General features: G+C 40.3%; 2 pseudogenes; both read left to right on the top strand.

Annotated features, from left to right (window-relative positions):
- The window catches only part of LOC149144664 (uncharacterized), a 51,177-nt pseudogene extending 37,875 nt beyond the window's left edge, over positions 1-13,302 (top strand).
- Positions 13,303-13,811: 509 nt separating this feature from the next.
- LOC149144663 (uncharacterized) lies at positions 13,812-17,446 on the top strand (annotated as a pseudogene).
- Positions 17,447-23,987: the final 6,541 nt, after the last annotated feature.

Genomic DNA, 23,987 nt, shown 5'->3' with positions numbered 1-23,987 from the left:
GAACTATCCTCATGGACCTATCACAACTCATAAGAGGTTATGAAGGAAAGATCTAGTTCTAATGCCCCTAGTACATGATGTACAACATCACTGAATTGATCGTCAATTAATGTAGGTATGGAACGGGTTGCCACATAGTTGACCCGTGTCGGGAAAGATACCATCAGTACAAATGGACCACTTAGGGAAGATGGTTGACTGGAAGCCATATTTGGACCGGGAAATGAAATCTGGTCAATGGTGACAATTATGCCTTCATATGGGAAACACATCACTCGAAAGAGTGTGGAAACAATAGATCCCATATCATAAACATAGTCGCACCCTAGAAGTAAATTGTAATCTAAAGGGCCTAGGACTACCATCACATTCAAATAAACAAATTTTCCTCCTAATGTAATAGGCAACTGAGGAAGGATCCCTAATGGTTGACTGGTTCCTCTATTAAAAGACAACAGATTCTGGGTAACTGGCACAAGTGGCGGTGACCCAAGTGCTTGCCAAGCAGTTGAGGAAAGGATACTCACGAATGCACCTTCATCTATAATAGTGCCCGATACAGTCATATTACAAACTTGTACTATGATCTGGAAAGGCACGTAAGAAGGAAGTGTTACACAGTAATTTGTCACCATCCCTGTTACTCCTCTTGTCGTACCTTGGAGGACCCATCCCGGGAGTTATAAGAAGTGACAAAGTCTAAAAACACTTGCATTATGTTCCCCTGAGTATGTACTCCATGTTCCCTGAAGACATCTTCTGCAGATTATCCCTGAAAAGTGATCTTTTTCCATTGGCGCAAGTTCACAGTATTCTACCCGCGCCAATGGTGGAGATCCTCAAAAGAGGGCGCGACCATTGGCGCCCTGTCTTAGAGCAACAGACGCGCCAACCAAATTTAGTCGTGCTTTTTGCCTTAATGCACGTCCGACTGTTGTTTCCTTCATTACATGGAGCTTTTCTGAGGATGAAAAATCAATCTTTTGTCAAGCTTTATCCATCTTTATGGCTTTTGAGGATAATGCTAATCCGCAAAAGGTGTCCCGGTTCATCGTATCCTACTCCCTTCTTCATCTATATAAGCTTGTCATTATGCATTGGACAAGCTAGAGTGTTAGTACTAGTGATTTAGTGATTGAGTGATAGTAGTGATGATTATTGGTCATGGAGTGTTAGATGTTGAGTTTTTGAGTTCTTGGAGGAATGCTAGTGAGTGCTAGAGAGGTTATGCTGCCGGAGAGGAGATGCATTGCAAGACACATATAGTTACTCGCCCAGCCAGGAGAAGGGTCAACGTCAGAACAATGGTTGTAACTTTTCCTGTTTATTATTAATTGATGAGCGACTGCTATTATAGTTCCAATCTCATTATCTATCATGGTGATGTGTTGATTTATTTCCTTTCTGACTGAAATATAGTTGTGCCTTGGTAGTTTTTATGTTGGTATCTGTCTCCTCCTTTGCATGTGCAGGTGTTCGTTTATGATCTGTTGGAGCGAGGGAGTGGGGATATCAACTCTGCTTCAATCATAGCGTTGGACACCAGGTTGGTCTTCTTGATTCACCTTTGATGCACAACTAGGAACTTGCGTAGCAGCGTGGTTTGATTTTGGCTAGTTCTGTTATAGGCTAGTGGGATCGCCTCTGTCCGCAGAGGGGATTTACCTGACCAACAAATTGGCGACTCCGCTGGGGAGGAACTATTTGATTTCTGTCTTGCATGTTAATTTTCTTCTGCTTGCTTGAGTGAATGAGCTTCCTGAGTCAGTTTTGAGTTTATTCTTTACTGTTTGACCCATCTGAGCATTGTCAACCCGACCTGAGGTTGTGTCATTTATTTTTCTAGTTGGCAAGCTTAATTGGCGCGGTTATTTCTCTGACAGTCGTGCCAGTTGACGCAAGTTGCTCAGAAGCAACTCACGCCAATCCTGTGGTAGCGCAAGTTGCAGGCTGACAGTCGCGCCAGCTCTGTCAATTTTGCCTGTGTGTGTGTGGAAAGCTCTTTCAGTCTCTTTATATATCTCTCTCAGCCTCTGGAACTGTGTTGAACCTCTGCTTGACTGGTCTTAGCCTGTATCCCTCAGCTGTTTGCTCATTTCTATTGATTTTCGTCTCAGCCCTAGGATATCTAGTGACTTTGCATGTCTAGCCTTCTGTGGGAAGTTTCGATCTCTTGATTATCCAGTCAGCTTGTTGGTTGTGTTCTGCACCTATCCAGTGCTTTGTTAAAGCTTGATCTTCTATACTCTGAATACTTCACTTCTAGCCTCTTTGAAGTTCACTAGTCTTTGTGTTTTTCCTTGCTTGCATGGTTCATTTTAGTGTTTCAGAATTGGTTCTATTTCATTAACTGAACTTGGATTGTGCATATCTCTTAGAATTTGTTTACATGCATCATGCCATCTTAAAGGAAAGAAAAATGAAAAATCTCTTGCATCATAGTAGTTAGCATTTATTGTTATTTGTTGCTATTAAAAAGAAAAAGACAAAATTTCATTTCTTGTTATTAGCTGCATTAGGGTCTTTGTTGTTTGTTGAAGTGATCGTTTCGTTTGTGAAAAGATCTCAACCCTTCTGTAGATAGAATTCATCGAATCAAATGATTTAATTTTGGCATATAGTTTGCATGTAAAAAGTTTTTGAGATATCACATACGGTAGGACCAAAAAACTGAAACATAATCAAAGATAAACTTTAAAATGAACTCAATGAACATAACAACGCATTGGAACATAACGCAAACACTCTAGAGGTCTAGGTTAGAGACGTGTTCCGGCGTCTTTAAACCTGGTAGTTTATCGTCGAGTGGTTGGGTGATTCCTCCACGGTGAAACGATAGGTGCCAATACGGACTGTGCTCCCACGTACCGTCGAGTATATATTGGGAGACCCCTATAGGAATAAAGCCTTTATCCATAGGAAGCCGTGTCAGCCGCCCTACGATTCGCAATGCAGTGAACACAGCATTCACGAAGATCGACCACCCGTACCCTAAAAAGTATTCTGTGGTTTTGCGAAAAGTTTGGCACACCCTCTACCTAGAATTCCAGAGCAGTCACTTTTGATCCTTTTCGGACTCCCTAAACGAAAAGGTGCCTGTGAGCGTCTTGTCACTTCGTGCTCATTAAATATTCGAAGGAGACTAGAGTCATCTTTTATCCTTTTCTCGACTCTTAAAAAATGAAAAGGTCAAGTTCAGTGTCTTAAAATTTATTGACCACGATAACATTACCCAATTAGATTTTGTTTGCGCTAGCTTGAGTAGGGTTATTTCTCGTTCAATGGCAGCTTTTCCGGTGCCCACCGGCCAAGGTGTTCCTCCTGATGGGAACCCTCGCCCATTTCCTTCTATTGGAAATGTTGGTGTTCAGTATATCGCAACATTGTCTTTGCCTGGGTTGACCATTGGTTTACCCGTATGGTTGTTTTCAAACTTGGTGGTCTCAAGTGTGATGACTCCTGTCCCACCACCACCTCCTCCACCCGAACAACACCATGTTGATCCTAAGGTGGAACCCTTCCCTTCTTCGCCTATTGCTGCGTCCTCATCTTCTACTTCGCCTGGTGAAACCTTGGATTTCACTAACCAGGTGGCTAAGAAGAAGAAGAAGAAGACCAAAAAGAAGAAGTCTCCTAAGGGAAAGGTCGTATCTACCACGAAGCTATCAGAAGTGGAACCACCTTCTGCTCCTCCGCGGAAGCTTCGGTCTCCTTGTCGATTATGCAAAGGGGACCATTTTCTTTCTGATTGTCCTGGCATTCCCAGGATCCTAGATATATGGTCCCGTGACCCGACTCGCCCCTTACTGTCGCAAATTGACGATACCTTACTAGTTGGTAACAGAAAATGGAAGGTTCGTTTTCCTTATCGACTTTGTGAAGGTAATCATCTCCTTCGCCTTTGTCCACTTATGGATGAAGCTTCCCGTCTTTTGGCAAGTCTGTCGGCTCCCTTACCCCAACTACCCGCTGGCTATCAACGTCTTTTTACAACTGCAGAGCCTCTCTCCACTAACCAAGTGATCAAACATGATTCCTCTTTGGTCCAGCTTTCTCTTCCTGAACCTATCTGTGCTCCGCCTGCTCCAGACCAGTCCCTGGTCGGAACGAGTGATTTATATTCATCATCTACGCACCACTTGATCATCAAAGATGAACCACCTGAGTCCAAACCAAACGAAAGTCCACAGTTCCGGATTACAAGTGACCCGGTCTTTCGAAAGGTCCAGCTTACAAGTGACCCGGTTTTGCCTACAGAAGTTCCATCCTTAGATGCTCTTACACCTGAATCCAAACCAGACGAAAGTCAAAAGGTTCGGCTTACAAGTGACCCGGTTTTGCTTTCAGAATTTCCAACCCTAGATGATCCTACATCTGAATCCAAACCAGACAACAGTCAAACGGTCTGGATTACAAGTGACCCGGTTTCGCCTTCAGAAGTTACCTCCTTAGATGATGTTATCACTGCCACGAATGAAGAACCCACCGTCCAAATTCTATTCATTGACATAGACGTTAATGATCAAGTGAGCATCCCTCTCATTTCTTCACACCAGGAAGAAAGTCCATTAGAATCATACCCGACTGTCTATCCAGTCCCACCTCCAAGCAACCTAGTTGTTTCCTTTAATTGGGATCAACTAGTCAATCCTCGGTTACCAGCCTCCATACCATTTCGAATTATAGTCCAAGTCTATCGCATGGTTATGGCTGGTACACTTATTGATGAGGGATCTCCTGTGAGTATCCTTTCTTCAATAGCTTGGGAAGCACTTGGTTCCCCACTGCTTCTGCCTGAGATGAGAAACCTTATAGGTTTCCATCGAGAAATCACTCGACCCTTAGGAATTCTTCCCAATGTACCTATCACGTTAGAAGGGAAGACTATCCAAATGGGTCTTATGGTAGTCCAAGGTCCGTTAGATTACAATTTACTCCTTGGACGAGACTATATTTATCGCATACGTGCTATTGTGTCCTCACTCTTCAGAGTGATGTGTTTTCCGCATGAAGGAAGAACGATCAAAGTCGTAGACCAACTTTCATTCCCCGGTTCACACTTCACATATAGTCATCTGCCATTCCTAAATGGTCTTATTTCCACAGGAAATGCCCCAGCACCCACTCCGTCATTCTAATGACGGCAGCTCACCCGGGCGCGTGACTGAAGCCCAGGGGGCATGCATCCTCCTTCAAAATCGAGTCTTTCCAAGTAAACCTTCATTCCATCCACTCCGTGAATGCCATGAAGCTTGGGGGGCATGTACCTCGATTTGTATGATCATGCTGGGGGCATTATGCTGGATGATCATGCTGGGGGCATTATGCTGGGGGCATGCAACAAAAAAAAAAATTTAACAAGCAAAGTTCTCCATGGTTCAAGCTTGTGTAAAAATGAACCCATTTACATCCCGTGATTGCCTTTTATCTGCTAAATCCTGCTAGATGAGCCTTGGTTGTTTCATTCCATCGCCACCATCTTTTTGGCCGATCATATGCTTTCACTTGGTTGTTTCTCCTTTCCTGAGGAACCGCAGCGATGAGTGGTTTTATTAGCCAGCCTCTTAACCTTTACGTGTTTCAAGTGAGTTCCACCATTACCGGAACCAGTTGCTATCCCTTATACCACTCGTTCCTTCAGGACGAGTCGCCTTTACGCTCTTTTCTGACTCGTAAAATATGAAAAGATTGCCGAGTATTTTTCCCTTCTTGACTCGTTAAAGAAAATAAAAATGGAGGTCCGCTTTCAGCTCTTTTCTGACCATTTAAAGAAGAAAAGATTGCCGAGTCGCTCCTCTTGACTCGTTAAATGTTAATAAGGGGCGGTCGTTTTAAGTTCTTTTTGTCGACCGTTAAAACATAAAAAGATTACCGGGTTTTTGTCGTTTCAAACTCGTTAGTGGTTACGAAACGACGTGGTTTTGACCGCTTTTTTACTTTTTCAGGTCGAAGTCACTAATCATGAAAAGTACTCCTCGATCGTAATGATCGGGCGGTTCTTTCGGGTATTATTTTATACTTTTTCGGGCCCGAGAGACACAACTTTACGAAAAAGGACATCCCTGGAGTTTCCTTTTCTGCTGTCTTTTCAAACTCTCTAAACATGAAAAGACGCCGAGTTCTTCCTTTGTCAGACTCGTTAAAACTTAATGACATCGGATTTTGTCACAACACAAGCATATGCTATCCCCATCAAGCTTGTTAAAAATAACTGGGGTACTCGCCAGAAATGGCGGGGGGAAAAGAAATTTTTTTGAACCATAATTATTACCGTAACGGCAGTATGTCGCTCTTGAACATGGCACTTTTTGTTTTTGTGTCCGGGGTGGGGATATTTCATCTCATATCTTTCACTTGCTTCCATGGACTTGGGTACCCTATTTGACCTCTCATTCACTCATTGCCTCGTCATCATGACCTTTGATACATTGATGTCAAATACTACCAATTCCGTTAATGTGCCGCCGATATGTTCAAGAGAAGTTGACCTCTGAAAAAACAACCTCCCTCTGATAGTTCGCACAATCGTGATTCACAACTTCATCTCTCTGTCTCATGTCGATGATGTGGGAAACATTATGGCCCACCTTCGATCAAGGTCACTCCCTGTCGACTTCAACTCATTATCCAGGGAATTGATCTAGAGACTCCTTTCCGGTGCCTTGGAGCCTGCATGCCTCAATGGCAGGTTCTTCGTGTTCGACGTGAGGTTTTCATCATTGGCCTCCGATCGAATGATTCTATGGGTGTTCAACTTCAGACCATTGATTCACATGCCGTAGATTGTACCTATAGTACCTTGAGGGCCATTGTCATTATTGGTGGTACCTCTCGCGTCTGTTAACAGTTTCCACTATTGACTGGTAATCAGACGATGTTCATGCATGTTCGACTTCAGCTCATATATTCACATGCTTGGACTTGTACTCTTGTTCGGGTCGAGATGGAGCGCAAGACCCTGGATTGTGTCTGTTGTAATCCAGGCGTGATTCTTGATACTTGACTCATTCACTGGATGGCTGCGACCATACCTGAGTCAATTCATTGATCCTAACCAGATGGCTGCGTCCATACTATGGATCCAGATTATTTATGTACTCTCTTATGGATGGCTGCGACCATACCACATACATCATGTAATTGAACTATCAGTCATGTCTATTAATACAGCTCCTCGGTGACAGTAACTATATGTGCTCTTATGTGTTCTTATGTGTGTTCTTGTAAAGCATTTCACCCCTCTCCACCTCTCGGGCTTCATGCTTTAGGGGGCATCTGTTACACAGTAATTTGTCACCATCCCTGTTACTCCTCTTGTCGTACCTTGGAGGACCCATCCCGGGAGTTATAAGAAGTGACAAAGTCTAAAAACACTTGCATTATGTTCCCCTGAGTATGTACTCCATGTTCCCTGAAGACATCTTCTGCAGATTATCCCTGAAAAGTGATCTTTTTCCATTGGCGCAAGTTCACAGTATTCTACCCGCGCCAATGGTGGAGATCCTCAAAAGAGGGCGCGACCATTGGCGCCCTGTCTTAGAGCAACAGTCGCGCCAACCAAATTTAGTCGTGCTTTTTGCCTTAATGCACGTCCGACTGTTGTTTCCTTCATTACATGGAGCTTTTCTGAGGATAAAAAATCAGTCTTTTGTCGAGCTTTATCCATCTTTATGGCTTTTGAGGATAATGCTAATCCGCAAAAGGTGTCCCGGTTCATCGTATCCTCCTCCCTTCTTCATCTATATAAGCTTGTCATTATGCATTGGACAAGCTAGAGTGTTAGTACTAGTGATTTAGTGATTGAGTGATAGTAGTGATGATTATTGGTCATGGAGTGTTAGATGTTGAGTTTTTGAGTTCTTGGAGGAATGCTAGTGAGTGCTAGAGAGGTTATGCTGCCGGAGAGGAGATGCATTGCAAGACACATATAGTTACTCGCCCAGCCAGGAGAAGGGTCAACGTCAGAACAATGGTTGTAACTTTTCCTGTTTATTATTAATTGATGAGCGACTGCTATTATAGTTCCAATCTCATTATCTATCATGGTGATGTGTTGATTTATTTCCTTTCTGACTGAAATATAGTTGTGCCTTGGTAGTTTTTATGTTGGTATCTGTCTCCTCCTTTGCATGTGCAGGTGTTCGTTTATGATCTGTTGGAGCGAGGGAGCGGGGATATCAACTCTGCTTCAATCATAGCGTTGGAATCCAGGTTGGTCTTCTTGATTCACCTTTGATGCACAACTAGGAACTTGCGTAGCAGCGTGGTTTGATTGTGGCTAGTTATGTTATAGGCTAGTGGGATCGCCTCTGTCCGCAGAGGGGATTTACCTGACCAACAGGAAGACAGAAACCTGCCAGTCGATTCCAATCAAAGGAAGTGACCAGACTACTTGTAGGGGGTCCTGTAAAAATGGGAGAATTAACCCCTTGAGTTACAAGAGCGGGAGGATTTTCCTCCTGTCTTGATGGAACAGGAGGACTGCCCCCAAGCTCATTTGAATCTGAAGAAACAAAAAGAACCTGAGTGGTATCATATTCTCTCTCTTAGAGAAAGGTACGATTAGCTGAAGGTGAAATTGGGTCAACTGTTACCTCAACTTGTTGATTTGGGTCGGGTATAGACTCATAGGATTCACTTTCAGAGAGAGTGGGTTTGAATGACGGTTGATTTTTGTCAGTTAATTCATCAACTAGTGAAGGATTTAGGAAGAGTTTCCTGTAATGAGATGGAAGTCGTTGCAGTGAAGCAAGACAGTTATCCAACACTTTTCTAGCTTCGTCCAGATAGGGACAAAGGTGAATGGGGTGATTCCCTTCACATAACCTACAGGGAAACTTAACTTTACCCTTTTTTCCATGAACTTTATTACTGCTAGTTGATAGTGTGTCACCAGCATGATCTCCAAAAGTTGATGGCACAGGATGATGTGAACGGGAAGACCATTCTTCTAAGATCTAAGGAATATTAGGACAATTTCGAAGAGGATAGTCTCCTGCACAAAGTTTGCATGGATACTGAACTTTGTGAGGCTTGATAGACTATTTCTCATCAGATGTTGCATTCAAAGCAATGGTTGCCTGGTTGCCCCTCTGCTGAATTTGTTTCTTCTTCTTCTTCCCTTTCTTCTTCTTCTTAGCCACCCGGTTACTAGTACCAATACTTTTACCAGGTGAAGAGGAAGAAGGTGAGGAAGAAACAACTGAGGAAGAAGGCAAAGGGTCAACTTTAGGATCAACTAGAGGTTGATTTTGTCCAGTTGGAGGAGTACTCGATTGCGGAGAAATCATGACATTTTGAACCAAGGACATTGAAAACAACCATACTGGAAAGCCAATGGTAAATCCCGGAAGGGACAATGTAGCCATAGATGGAGCACCAATATTTCCAAAAGAAGGAAAAGGACTAGAATTCCCATCAAAAGGAATTCCTTGATCGGTGGACTCCAGATTTGTTGCCATATGTTTCAACCTAAGATCAACTAAGGAGTGAGCGTGGAGGATGTTATCCGTGGTCAATTAATTTTATTTTAATCAAAGTAACATAACAAAACAAAAGAGGGATAATCTAGGCAAAAGGTTTACCAAGCAACTGTGAACTGTAGAATACCTCCCGGTGAACCGAGAAGTATGGGCAGGCAATCTCCCTGAATGTTGTGTTCGTTGCATCACAGTGTACAAGGTGGCCAACTCGGTTACCTAAGGATGGATAGCAACCTAGTGTTTTCCTCCCATATATACCCGAAAGTACATGGAGGCCCAATCCGTATAAGCGTTGTCTAATGCAAAACCGCACAGTGAAAGCATTCCCATATACTTTACGTATTGTAACACTGCCCTATATACCCGAAGGTACGTGGACGAGCTACGATATACTCAAGCACATGGAATGAGGTATCATACTCGGGATGTATTGCAGACAAGTTAGCGACAGCTGATTTGTTTTACGACGCGGGAACACGTCTCTAGCCTAGACCTCTAAATGTTTTTCGTTAGGTGACAATGCTCCATTAGGTAAATTCAGATAAATGTTAAGTTGATCTTCTTTAGAATTTGCCTTTCAAGTTCACCACGTGATGTATATTTGCAATTCCTAAAATGCAAATAATATGATAAGCATTATTTTCATTCAATTGAACAATGAAAACCTTAGCTAGTAGGGAAAGAGCAATTAGATCTTTGACAAAGAGCAAAGAGCACAACTAAAGCAATATCCCTAGCTATTCCTTTCAAGCATTCACAAACTACAATATGAATGATGCAAGTTTTTCTTTTCGAATCCCTTAATGTTATGATGAACAAAAACAAAAAATGCACATACAATCAATCAATCTTTAATAAGAACAAAGACTTTAACGACAATTCTGTTTCGAAGGAAAAGAAGAATTTACGACACTTTCTTTAGAACAAAGATTAATAAACTATATTCTAACTTTGACTATATACTGATAATGACAAAGAAAACATTAAAGAAACATTAATCAATCAAATCAAAGTAGGGTTGGCAAAGGAGATAAAAATTTGTTCTCTAAGACATGACATTCATTGATCAATCAGCAAGCAAACAAACAGAGAAAAGTTGGCAAAAACACTTTCCAAAGGTGGGAATTTGACCTAAGGTTGATCAGTGCAGGTCAAAGAGGGCCTAACTACGCTACAGAGCACTGTCTCTCACTCAAGGGTGCTCTGCAGAGCACTGTCCCCTGACCAAGCCTGCGCTGATTTCTAAGAGGCCACTCAAGAGTCATCTAACCTCAATTTTTGACCAAAATTCAATGCAAAAAAGCTGAAATACAATCAATGAGCACAAGTAAGGTCGACAAGAATGTCTTAGGAGGTGAATAAGCTACTAGGAGAGGTGATAGTTTCCCCAGCGGAGTCACCAATTTGTTTTGGAGAATTTAGCATCTATGGATAAACACTAATTCACTAGACAAGTAGTTGTGCCTAGAAAAACAGTATAAAGTGTTTTAGACTTTTCCTATAAACAATAGATAAGATGAGAAGATAAAAGGCCTACCTATAGTTCCTCTTTCCTCTCATCTCCCTTGTATCGATTCCGTTGCTCCTTCCCGTACTTAATCTGCTTGAGAAGTACCCTGTAAACACAACAGAAGACGAAAACCTATCAAAGCATACGATCCATTGAATATAAATGAAAGGAATCAGAAGCAATTCATACATATAAGAATTATGAAGAACACATCATATGGGAAAAGGTTCAAACACTTTATTAGATAGAAGAAGGAATTACAGTCATCTGTGTCTGATTCAAAGTCATTCCTTCAGCTTGGATCCCATCCACATCACATCAAAAGCAAGACAAGCTTATGGCATAACATCTTTTGCTCCAAAGTCAAGTCTCATAGCAGCGTTATCTCCTTACAATTCAACATAATCCAGCCAGCCCCTGATCACTTAAATGAGTGGTCAATTTATAGGAGGATGAAGGAGGTTTTGTCATTAATGTGGCATTGAATGGCCTTCCATACTTAGAATTAGTTCCATGGAGGAAGGGATGAGAGGATAGGATGCGCCTTAACTCATTCCTCATCCATTTTCGAGCTCATAGCAGTAGATAAATGAGGGAAGCTTCCAGATGACTCCAGGCGATAAGAATATTCCCCAAACCCCAATTGAATTTCGCTCAAATTCGCCCAGCGCAGCCTAAAGATGGCATAGGTGCTCTGCAGAGCACCCTGACAGTGTATCTACCTGCGTTGTAGAGCACCCTGGCAGTGTATCTACCTGCGATGGTCCCTTTAGAGACCATTTATGGATGTCTTAGGTCATGAAACTTTCTGGGAAGGAGGCATTCAAAGGGGTGACTTGTTTAGGGAATGAAACAACTGAATTTAGGGTTTGATGAGCCCTAGAACACTGATCTGAATGTTGGGATTTGATGTGCCCAAATGGATCTGTAACACGTAGGCTCAAATTTTGTTGAGTATAGAGTTATAATTGAATGCGAGGAAAGTTGTTGAGCTTCTTAGAGTTGGTTTTGTTACCTAAAACTTGTGTGTAATTAGATTTCAGATTTTTGAATATTTAGAAAATTCTATAGACATGAGCGAAGTCAATGGTTTGGCTTCACTTATGTCCGTGAAATTTCCAAAATGTTTTAAAATCTACAACAAGATAAAAATGGTCCTTATCCAAAAAAAATCATTACACTTGCAAGTTTAAAATTCCTTTATACCAATATAACATATATCATGTAGAATACCTCATTCCTAAGGGCTAGAAGGTCATGCTACTTTTCATAAACATTCATCATAATCCATAATTCTTTCCAAATCCTCATACATTCAATCCTTCAATATTTGAGGTTAGTGAACGTGATGATTCCAGAATGTTTGGATTTTAAAGAGGATCAACAGTGTGTGTGTGTGTATATATATATATATATATATATATATAGATTCTAGGGTTTACAATGGACATTAATGATTTTTTATTTATTTTTAACTATCCAGGGTTTGCAATGGACATTAATGAAATTTTTTGATTTTCACTGTATTCTTTTCAAGGTCTATGGATATATATTATTTAATTCAAATGTATTAAGGTTACGTCTTTGTTACTACAGATACCTCCAAAAATGAACACATTTTTTCCCCTTGGCAGTGGATTCCATTCATGCCCTAGGAATGAACTCGCAAAGTAAGACATGCTTATCCTAATCCACAATCCCACAACCAAATATAGGTACCATTTCTACTAGTATCTGATTCTGTAAATCTATTGAAAAACATAAAAGCTATGAAATCAGACTTCTAGATCATTTCAATCATGAAGCTTTCAAGATGCAGAATAGATATGAGCTTTGGCTAACAAACATGCATAAAATTTCTAACTTTTTGTTGCACCCATACCCATCAGTTCACTACGCACATACCTCGCTACATCATGGATATAAAGGTGGCTAAAGTAGCATGGAATATGTTGACAATATTTTGGGCATTATATTTTGTAAATATTTGCCTAGATTTGGGAGGCCTTTCACAAATATAATGGAAATTTTCCTAGAAGTACAAGGTTATCAGTAGATGAATTTATATTGATGAAAATACTTGACTGTAAGGAGAAGTATATAAGAAAATATTGTCAGACGGAGCCATGGTGGTGGATTTCTTGTTTGTTTATCGTTAATGGTGATTTATAAGGACTTTGTTTTTTGACTTCATGCAGGTGGGACGTTGTGGGAACCAAGAGTAGAATTCAATATGGCCCCATCCCTGTTCCCAAACAAGGACTTCCAGTAAAAGTTAGGCCCAAGGCTGAAAAATCTCTAGGCACATGATCATCCTCACCACGTACTTAGTAGTTCCAATTGTAATGGTAGTAGTAGCAGGAGACACAAATATGTAAGATTTACGCGCTACTACATAGGGGGTTGTTCAAGAAAATTAATTAAGATGAAATTCATATTTTGTCTAAAGCATTTAATTAAATTAATTTTGATCTAAGATCATCTACGGGACTTTTCACTATTTTCATTTTTACGTCGTAAGGCGTTCTCCTTTGAGAACAACGCCCCCAAGTACCACTGTGTACGAGTCTGCACCATTGGATGAAATGTTAGACGATTGAATATTTTTAGACCGTCAGATTAATAGTTAATAGAAAACTAATATTTAGAGTACATAATGGGCACGTTCAATAAGTAATAAAATGACTACTTCTTGATGAAAAATTATGGTTTCTTGGTGGCTTAACATGAAGGTTTTGATTTGTTAAATTCTTCATTTTTCCAACCTCTTTAGGAAGTTTTTTCTTTAAATGCTTCACAAACGAAACTATGCACACTGAATGGTTGCAAACATATCCTCTCCTTTTGCATGGACAGGTATACAGTGTATACATGGAAGGGTTTTCTCCATGTATTTATCCTTCATAGCTATGCAGGGTACCATATCCCCTACCATAGGAAACCTAAATTCTTTACAGAGACTGAATTTGAGAAATATTGCATTGATATGGAAACCACCTTCACAGCTCTAAGGTCTTCGAAAACTAGAATATCTAGACTCAAGTAGCAATGATCTATATGGTGTGCTGCCCCTTGAGATTGCTAATCTTGTCAGCGTATTTTAAATTTTAATTCATTCTCTAGTAGCCTTCGTACCAAGCTTGGAAATCTTAAAATTTTGAAGTATCTTGATCTCAGTTCCAATATATTTTATGGTAGCATTCCCCCCCCATATGGGGAATTTGTCAAAATTGTTATATCTGGATGCCAGTGAAAATTCCTTCTCTGGAGTTTTCCCTATTGAATTCGGCCATCTTACTAATTTAGTCACTTTGGATCTCAGTTATAATGCACTATCCAAATTGTTGCCAAAGGAAAGTGGGGGCATGGCAAATTTGGTCTGTCTATGGATAGGATCAAACTCATTCAGTGATGAAATACCAGCTAAAATTGGAAAACTTATTAAGCTTAATATATTATATTTTAGGGGTTGTAAGTTCAGTGGGAACATTCCCTTAGAAATTGGAAACCTTAAATCTCTGACAAAACTTGACCTCTCAAAGGATAACCTTGAAGGATCATTACCAGACAGCATTGGCAGCTTGCACAACCTTCTGTATATAATGACTACGATTAATGGACTAATGGGTGGATTCCAAACACAATTTCAAATTGTAGGAATTGCAGATACTAGATTTGTCATTCAATGCGCTGAATGGGCTACACCCCGATGATTTCCCAAATCTGGAGTCAATTCAGATTTTTATTGTTCAGGAAAATCTTCTGACAGGACCCCTTCCACCCTGGCTTGGTGGATGGAGAAGAGCAACTTCTATAAGGTTATCCAAAAACCAGTTTGTAGGTCACTTACCTCAGGAACTGGGAAATTGTTCATTTCTCATAACATTTGGAATTGATGCTAACAAGCTTTATGGATCAATAAAATCATAGCTTTTCCATGCCAAGATCCTAGATTCTCTCTCTTTGTCACTAAATCAGTTTACAGGTAGCATAGAGGACACTTTCCGAGAGTGCATGAATTTGACAAACTTGTTATTGGATATGAACAATTTGTCTAGTGGAATCCCTAGCTATCTTTCAAGTCTCCCTTTGGTCACCTTAGACATGGCACACAATAACTTTTCTGGAAAATTACCATATGATCTTTGGAGTTCACATAATTTGCTTGGAATATCACTCAGCAATAACTTCCTTGTGGGTGGGTTTTCTCCATCCATGTCTACTGCCAGCAACCTCTAGAGGTTGCACCTTGATAATAATTATTTACAAGGATTTATTCTTGAAGAGGTTGGAAAAATGAAGAATTTAACAAATTTATCACTTCATGGAAACAAGCTCAAAGGAAAAAATCCTCCTCAACGTTTTGACTCTGTCAATCTTGTGGCTATTTATTTAGGAAGTAATGATTTGTCTGGCACAATTCCAATAAATATTGGGCAGCTAGAAATGTTGGATAACCTTGTCCTTTCTCATAACAATCTTTTTGGTTCCATTCCAGGTGAAATTTATGTGGGATACAAGGAAATATTCCCATTACCTGATTCTAAGTTTACATAGCACCATGGACTATTTGACCTTTCATGGAACTATTTGACTGGTAAAATTCCTGAGTAGATTGGGAATTGTAGTGTGATAGTTGAATTAAATTTACAGGGAAACCTACGTACTAGTCATGTTCCTTGACAACTTTCTTGGCTAGAAAATCTGAATTTTTTGGATTTGTCCTTCAATTTTGTTAGTGGGCCCATTTTACCTGATTTCGAGATACTCCAAAACCTTCAAGGTATGATTTTTTCGCATAACCGGTTTTCTGGTAGTATTCCTATGGGGTTAGGAATGATTTCAGGCCTTGTGAAGCTTAATTTAACAAGCAATAAACTGACGAGCACCCTTCCTGCAGCTCTTGGAAATCCAAAAAGGCTCACTCATTTAGATTTGTGCAACAACAATCTCACCGCCAGTATCTTACCATCATCTTTTCCAAATCTGGGAAATCCTTTATTGTTTTTGGATTTGAGCAATAACATATTTACAGGGACCATTCCAGATGTTATAGGAAATCTATCTTCACTAGTGTTTTTTGTCGTTCATAATAATAGTCTTACTGGAAGCATTCCTGCAGAGATGGCTAACCTAGCCTCACTGATCTACTTGGAGTCTTCGACCTGTCCTCCAATATTCTTGAAGGTATAATTCCTCCAAACTTGTGTAAAATATTTGGCCTTGAATTCATAAACTTCTCAGAAAATGCATTAGTGTGAGAGATTCCCGAGGGTTGTGAGAATTTTAATTTGTCATTCCTTGCCAAACCGGGACTATGTGGGTGACCAACTGGTATTATGTGTTTCTTGAGAAAAGGTGTTGTATGGGGCATAGCAATAGGGGGTACATTTTCATTGTTTTTATTGATCTTGGTTGTTATTAGGTGGAGTATGTTGAGATAGGAGGCATTGGTGAAAAATATAGAGAAAATGATCCTCACAGCTCCTCTTAAACCCAATGACTATCAATTCTTGAAAAATATGAAGAAGCCTCTTAGTATCAATGTGGGGATGTTTGAAAGGCCTCTATTGCGCCTTAGCCCAACTAATATTCTAACAACAAATCTAACCTCAACACAACCAATATCATTGGAGTTGGCGGGTTTGGCATTATCTATAAAAAAATTCTTCCAGAAGGCAAGATTGTAGTTGTCAAAAGGCTAAGCCATGGGATTGGACAAGGTAACTGTGAGTTCCTAGCGGAGATGGAAACTATTGGAAAGGTGAAGAATAGGAATCTGGTATCTTTACTTGGTTACTGCATTTTGGGGGGAGGGGAGTTTTTGATTTACGAGTATGTGGAGAATGGAAGTCTTGATCTTTGGCTCCATAATTGTGTAGATGTTATTGAGTTCCTTGACTGGAAAAAGTGTTTCAATATTGCCATGGGTTCTACACAAGGTCTGTCATTTTTGCAGCATGATTTCATTCCCCACATTATTCACAGGGATATGAAATTGAGAAATATCCTTTTAGATGGGTCATTTGAACCCAAGGTTGTTGATTTTGGTTGTTCCCATCTCATAAGTGCATATGACAGTCATGTAAGCACAAATATTGTAGGACCCTTCAGTTATATTCCTCCTGAATATGGGAAAAGCTAGAAGGCAACAACTAGGGGTGATGATTATAGCTATGGAGTGATTTTGTTGGAATTGTTAACCGGTAAGGAGACTACAGGTATGGAATTCAAAGAAGGGGAAGGTGGAAATATCATGGGTTGGGTGAGGCATATGATCAAGATGGACCAAGTAGAAGAGACCCTATATCTCTTCATTTCTCGTGGGCCCAGGAAGTCTCAAATGTTGCAAGTGCTAAATTTAGTAGAATTGTGCACATCAGGAGATCTAAGGAAGCACCCCACAATGGTACATGTGGTCAAGTTCTTAAAGGTAATTGACCCAGTCGAATAGAGAGTTAACCTTGATTCTTGATTATGTTTGTGCTTATCCTTTCATTGTCTTCTAAGAAGAAATAAAGTGCCTTTCAAACACTTGTTTTATTTATTGAAATTGAGTCAAAAAAACATGATAACTAAGTAGTCTTCCTTTTCAGTACCAAATAAGCACTTAAATAGTTTTTAAGTAGTCTTTCTTTTCAGTACCAAAGAAGTATGTAAATATTTTTTCCCTTTTAAATTAGTTTGTCAACAGTGTAATAAAGTATGTCCAAATAATTTTTTTTTATAATTATAAAATTATAAGCTTCTTTTAGGGAAAAAAGATTCAGATCCACCCCATTTATGTTGGAAACAAATGATAATATTGAGAGGGGTGAATCAGTATTAAGGCTAATTTTAACTTCTTTATGTCAATTTACTTCTCTTATTTAAACTTGGAAATCATCCATATACTCAGCATCAATACATAATATGGAAGCAACATGAAATCAACAAGCAAGCGTACACACCATGAGCATCATACACATGAGACACAAGGTTTTTCATGTGGAAACCCTTTCGGGAAAAAACCACCAAGCTTGTTGTTGTCACTGATGTAAAATAAGAGCACCTACTCTATTACATCAATCTGTTTCATGAGCACCCACTCATGGGAAGCACCAACTCCCTTTGAATGTTTAATAGCACTAACTAGTAGGAAGCACCAACTCCCTCTTATTGTAGACATGTGTCCAGCTTACTAGAAGCACCATGTGAGGCACCGACATCGCAGATTTTTTGCAAGAACCAACTTGCATCTCCTTGGATTTATGTAAGCACTAACTTGTAGGAGGCACCAACCCCCAAGCTTTCTCAAGCACCCACTATAGAATGGAAGCACCGACTTACTGTATGCAGGCACCAACCCACATCAAATAGGAAATATATGCTCTCTGTAAATGGAAGCCATTCTTCCTGATCTCAACTTTGTTCTTTTCTCACTCTTCTCACTCTGCAGCACTCTGTAGTAGCCCACTAATCTGCTCAACAATAGTCACTCATCACCATCCATGCAACTCTCTGTTCTCTGCTCTTCATCAGCATGCATCTCTCACCCATTTTTCTCTTCCATAGCACAAATGCTGCTCTTGACCTTCTTTCTCTGTAAAGGCACCTTCGGCCTTACTCACACAGCGCAGGCACCTATGGCCTTTCTCACAGCACACAAGCATTTCAACCTTTCACATAGGACATAGGCAACTTCACCTTTCACACATCAGTGCAACTCTTCCACCTTACACACACAGCACATGAAACTATCGGCCTTTACTTAAAAAGCGCAACTCTCAGTGTCTCTACCTCTGCATAGGCACTCTCAGCCTTTTTTTGGATAACTGGCTCACTTAGCCTCACACAGTAGTGTACACACAGATATTTTTCCACTTAGCTCTTACTGGAAACTATGTTGATTGCCCCCCATTGCTCATTTGAGCTCTTGGCTTTTGTTCCTCTGTTGTCCCCCCAATAGATACTTCCACATTATCATGTGTCCATATTACGAACTGTACCTCATCATGGCTCTTCCATGTTGTTGTTGTGTCTGTCTTGGTCTCTGCCTCTGCATTAACCATGAGAATGGGCACTTTGACTGTTTCTCCATACTGAGAATGAATTTTCAGTCCACCTGCACACTCCAACCAGGCACAGTCCTCTCTGTTTGCAACTCTCCCATCACTGAGGCTCTCCATGCTTATTCATGGTTTCATAGTACTTCGGCATGGCTTCTTAGTGGACCATTGTCCTTGTTGCTTTGTCTCAGAGATCTTTGACATTCGTCATCTATTCCAGTAACCAACTCCTCTACCTCATTTACTCTTCAGTTGTCGACCCATACGCCTTTAATTCTCCTCTTTGCTGCTATATTGGAGCTCTACCTTATCGGAACTTTATTCTTAAAAGACATTACAAAAAAAACAAGTTCCAATGTCCTTGGCCCTTTTTTGTGTTTAGATCCTTATCGCATATTTCACCATAGGACCAGGTGTGGTGACCGGAGGCTTAGCCTTAAGGCGCTAAGTCCTTTAGCATTCTGTCGGGGGCCTTTATTCCTTTGTTATTGCTATGTGCCCTTGTTTCTATTAGTTTCCTCTTGACCATGTGCTAACACATCGGAAGCCCCCTTATCGGCCTTTTTCAATTGCAAACTGTTATAAAGTGTCGACATCTTCAATCCTCTGATCATCAACTTATAAATGATGTCATCACTGCCACATATCGACTCCTGAGTGGTGACACATGTCACCCAGATATGGCCCATTAGGCCCCCTCAAAATGCCAAAACAACTTGTCACATGTCTTGACGTACCGCCACGTTATGTTGACATCAGCTGCCATTGTACCTTATCAGATTCAATCAGATGATGCCGCATGTCCTGCTAGAGGAGAGAGAAAAGGACTCACCCACCTTTGGTTTTGCAATGAAATCCTTATTAATTATCTTTTGGCATTCCCGGCGGGTTCTAACGTTATCGACATTTTAGCCCATATTGCAACTTTTAAAAGGTTCTCACTTGGAAAGTTTTGATATCCTCTGATTGTCGATGTTTTGATCTCCTTCGATTGTCGATATTATTGATATGATGACCTTTGATATGCGACCACATGTCCTGCTAGAGGAGAGAGCAAAAGGGTCTGCACACCTTTGGTTTTACACTGAAATCCTTTGTTAATTTTTCTTTAGCATTCCTCGGCGCTTTTAACACTATCGGCACTTATCGATATCGCAACATTTTAAAGGTTCACCACTGAAGAAGTTTCGATGTTGTAATTGTCAATGTTCCAATCTCCTCTGACCTCCCATGTTGCTTTCTCTAATGTATTGGACCTCTGACATTGCGACCACCGATAATGCGATGCGCTAGTATGCCCGACCTTCGATATGTGATCGTCAATAATGCAATGTGCCAATACACCACTGTGCCGATCTTCTTTGATTGTCGATGTTCCAATCTCCTCCGATCGTCGATATTCCTGATATTATGACCTCAAATATGCGATCTCTGATAAATCAGACCTTTGATATTCCTTCCTAAGTCTTCAATCCTTGAACTTCAACAGACCATAACTTTTGAACCAGGAATCCATTTCTATACTTCCGCATATCGTTGGAAATATCTTCCAAAGAAATTTCAAATGGAGAGGGTTTGATGTAGTCTTTGTGCCCATATACTACCTCTAATATGTCTCCAAAATCTCTGACATTATTCTACTCCTTGACTCCCTAGATAACTGGAATCACAACCACCAAGGTGATCCTTTGCATGAAGCCTGCAGCTACGATGGAATTCCTCCTGGTCCATCACTGTAATCATCATTTTATGGATTTTCCACTAAGCCTGTTGCTATGATTATTCTCTACTTAAAGCTTACAGCTATCATAGGAATCCTTCAGAGCCATCACTTCCAACATCTGCTGCAATAAGCATCCAAGCTAGTCTGGTTGACATCAATGCCAACACTCCTGCCAACAGTTAGGCATTGTTCCTTCCAATTGCTAGGAAATTCCAGCTGCCCAGCACATCTTCCTAGCATGACTATTGACATCAATTCCAACACGCTTTCATATGCCTTCAATAGGCCACTAGCCATCCAGACAATGCCAATTGTCTAACAATCTCCCCCTTTGGCATTGATGGAAACACTCCATCCTTCTCTTCATGTGATGGCTAAACATCATGCTGCTTCCACACATCTCATTTCAAGAGACACCAATGGCCTTCTTTCTTCTACACAGGCCACCATAACTTCACCATGATTCTCTCTCCCTTTAACATCAATGGCAAGGGGCTACAAGTTGTCTTTCTCTCCCCTTGCAATCATCAACTGTGTAGACCAGATTCTAGCTACTAAGATGTTCATTCTGCCTCACAGGAATCTCTTCTGAGACTATCACTGTTGTTGCTCCAAAAATTGGGCATATTTGATATGATCCCCTTGAACATATATTGCCTCTTCTTTTTCCTTCCAGTTTTGGACACCTTATGGCTGCTTGTTGAGCACTCTCTCCAGTAATGCATCTTTTGTATCAAAAAGATTGATACCCATTAAACTGCCCATGGTATTGCTGCTCCTACAAATACCAATTAACGATGATGCATTTCTTCTTGGACTTCACTGTTGTTGCTGCTTCCGATATTGTTCTTACTTTATTTCAACATCTCCACTTCTCCCCTTGAGATCATATCTTTACAATAGGGACTGCTTCACAGCTAGTATCAATTGCATCAAACAAAATGATGCAAATGGAACAATGTACTAGACAAACTCTAATATTTCGTTTCTCAAAAACAAATGTCCATTTTCACACAAGGTTACTCAAAATGAGCCCAACACAACCAATTGACATAGAAATACCAATTGAGGGTTAAGGGACATGAAAAATCTTGCACCAATTGTGTTTCATGAACACAAGACTGTTATGCATAATCAAACTTACAAATTATATGAAATAAGGGTATTTCACCAAAGATGCAAACCTTTCATCTGCTCAGTAATCTCCCTTTCTGAGGCTACCCATTGTTGCCTGCTACTGCTTATCAAATCATCTCCCCCTCAGCCAAAGCTCCTTGATCTCCTGCAACAACTTTCTTGTCTTTTCGTGGGGACTGATCCTGTGGACCCTACTTGACTGTGAGCTTCCTATCATTCCACACTTCCACTACAACCCATCTTCTTCCCACAACATGAGATATTGTTGTGTATTCCTCATTTTTGTTGCACTCCTCCTTTTCAATGTTGATATATGTAAAATAAACCAATTCATTCTTGTAATTAGCAAGAAAACACATCCATACCTTCATCAATCAGATGCACCTTTCTGTTCATTCTTTTTGTCTTCTTGTATCTAACTTATTCGGCCTCCCTTGAGGCCATTCTCTTCCTTCACTGAAGAGAAACAGAGGATCTACTCCCCTTGAGCAGATCATCCTCCTTCTTCCTCCAAACCTTCAATGGTCGAGTCCTGACAGAAACATTGCTCTCCAACTTCTTCTTTGCCCCTATTTGGGCTTCTTCTCGACTGCACATGGGTAGAGGAACCTTTTCTTTTACCTCCTCTTTCTTCACCCAAATCGTTTTGATGCCTTTCTGCCTTACAGAGAGATCCATCACATGGGTAAGAGGATCATTTTCCTTATTTCTTCCTCCTATTTTCATCTTGCTCTTTTGACACAGAGCACTGAAGACAAGTCTGTATTTTTTAACTCCATTGTTTGTGCTTGTCTTCAAAACCTGAGTTGTTGCATATGCTGAGAAGAATTCCATTTCTTCTCATTTCTACAACCATCTCTCTTGTGCCTGAGATTGCCACAGTTGTAGCATTTAACATGGATTAAGAATGGGGCATAGAAGTTACTCTTTTTGACAATGTTTTTGTCAAAACTCTTATAGTGGCCAACATGCCTTCTTCTAGACTTTTTGTTCATTCTTAGGTTGCCTCTACCCAGCACATTTTGTTTCCTTGCTTGTCATCTACAGTCGATGGCTTTATTTCCAAAATTATTGCAAGAAAAACAATATCCATGAAAAGGATTTTGATGACAGAGGTTACCTTTTCTTTGTAAGCTTTGTCCTTGAGTAGGAAAGGACCTTTGTTGGCTCTTCATGTGCTTCAATGACAATTTGCATTACTGCCTTTCACTTTTTCTTTTAGCTGCCTAGCTCTCTTTTGCTTCTTTGGCTGTTGTTGCATCTTATTCTTCTACTACTACCTTTTCTTCTCTTGTTGCTATTGCTTTCCATGTTGTTGTTACTTTCCAACAACCTTTATTTGTTTGTTTTTGTTGGAACCTTGTACTCCCTTTACATGGGAATTTGACCCTTCAGCCTTTGCCTTATTGGAGCTAGGTTTTAGGCTTGAAACCCAAACCAGTCTTGATGAGAGGGGATATTTTCTTGCCAAGCATCTCATCCAAGACTTTCTTGCTCCCCTCAAGCTTCTAATAATGAGACGACTCTTTATTTGACTTTTCTAAGTCATGTCTTAATGAGACTACCTCATTTTGTAGTCTACCACAACAAGCTTCCTTTTCACTCAACTAATTGGTTAACATCCTAGTCAGTCTACTAGCCTCTTATTGTTGAGAATTTAGATCGACTAATGTTATGCTCAACCTTTCATTCTCAAGCTCATAAATTTTCAGTTTCTCCTCTTGCTTGAGATTTGCCTGTGATAGGTCCTTGATCTCCTTTTGAGCTGAGATCAACTTATTTCTAAAAAATATCCTTTCATCTAGATCTTTTTCCTCACTATTAGAGGTGTTATCTGAGTTATCACAAAGATCAAAGACTATCTCTGTGTCCATGGAGTCTTCCACAGGTCTAAGCATTATCCCTTCTTCATCACTTTTAGTGATACTCCTATTCTCTCCACAGGATGCACTCTCTTCTTCTTCAGAGGATCCCTTATATTCTATTGCTACTAAATGGGTCTATCTTCATTAAATCTACTAGATGCATGCCTCTATCTATCTTCAAGTGAATCACGTGAACATCTAGATAATGAATGACCTATTTCT

This window comes from Pinus tabuliformis, chromosome X (assembly GCF_031772625.1).
Source record: "Pinus tabuliformis cultivar Carrire ecotype Pingquan chromosome X, CPIR1, whole genome shotgun sequence".
In the NCBI taxonomy this organism is placed as follows: Eukaryota; Viridiplantae; Streptophyta; class Pinopsida; order Pinales; family Pinaceae; genus Pinus; species Pinus tabuliformis.
The sequence above is the reverse complement of the archived record's forward strand: the minus strand, read 5'-3'. Positions and strand labels throughout refer to the sequence as shown.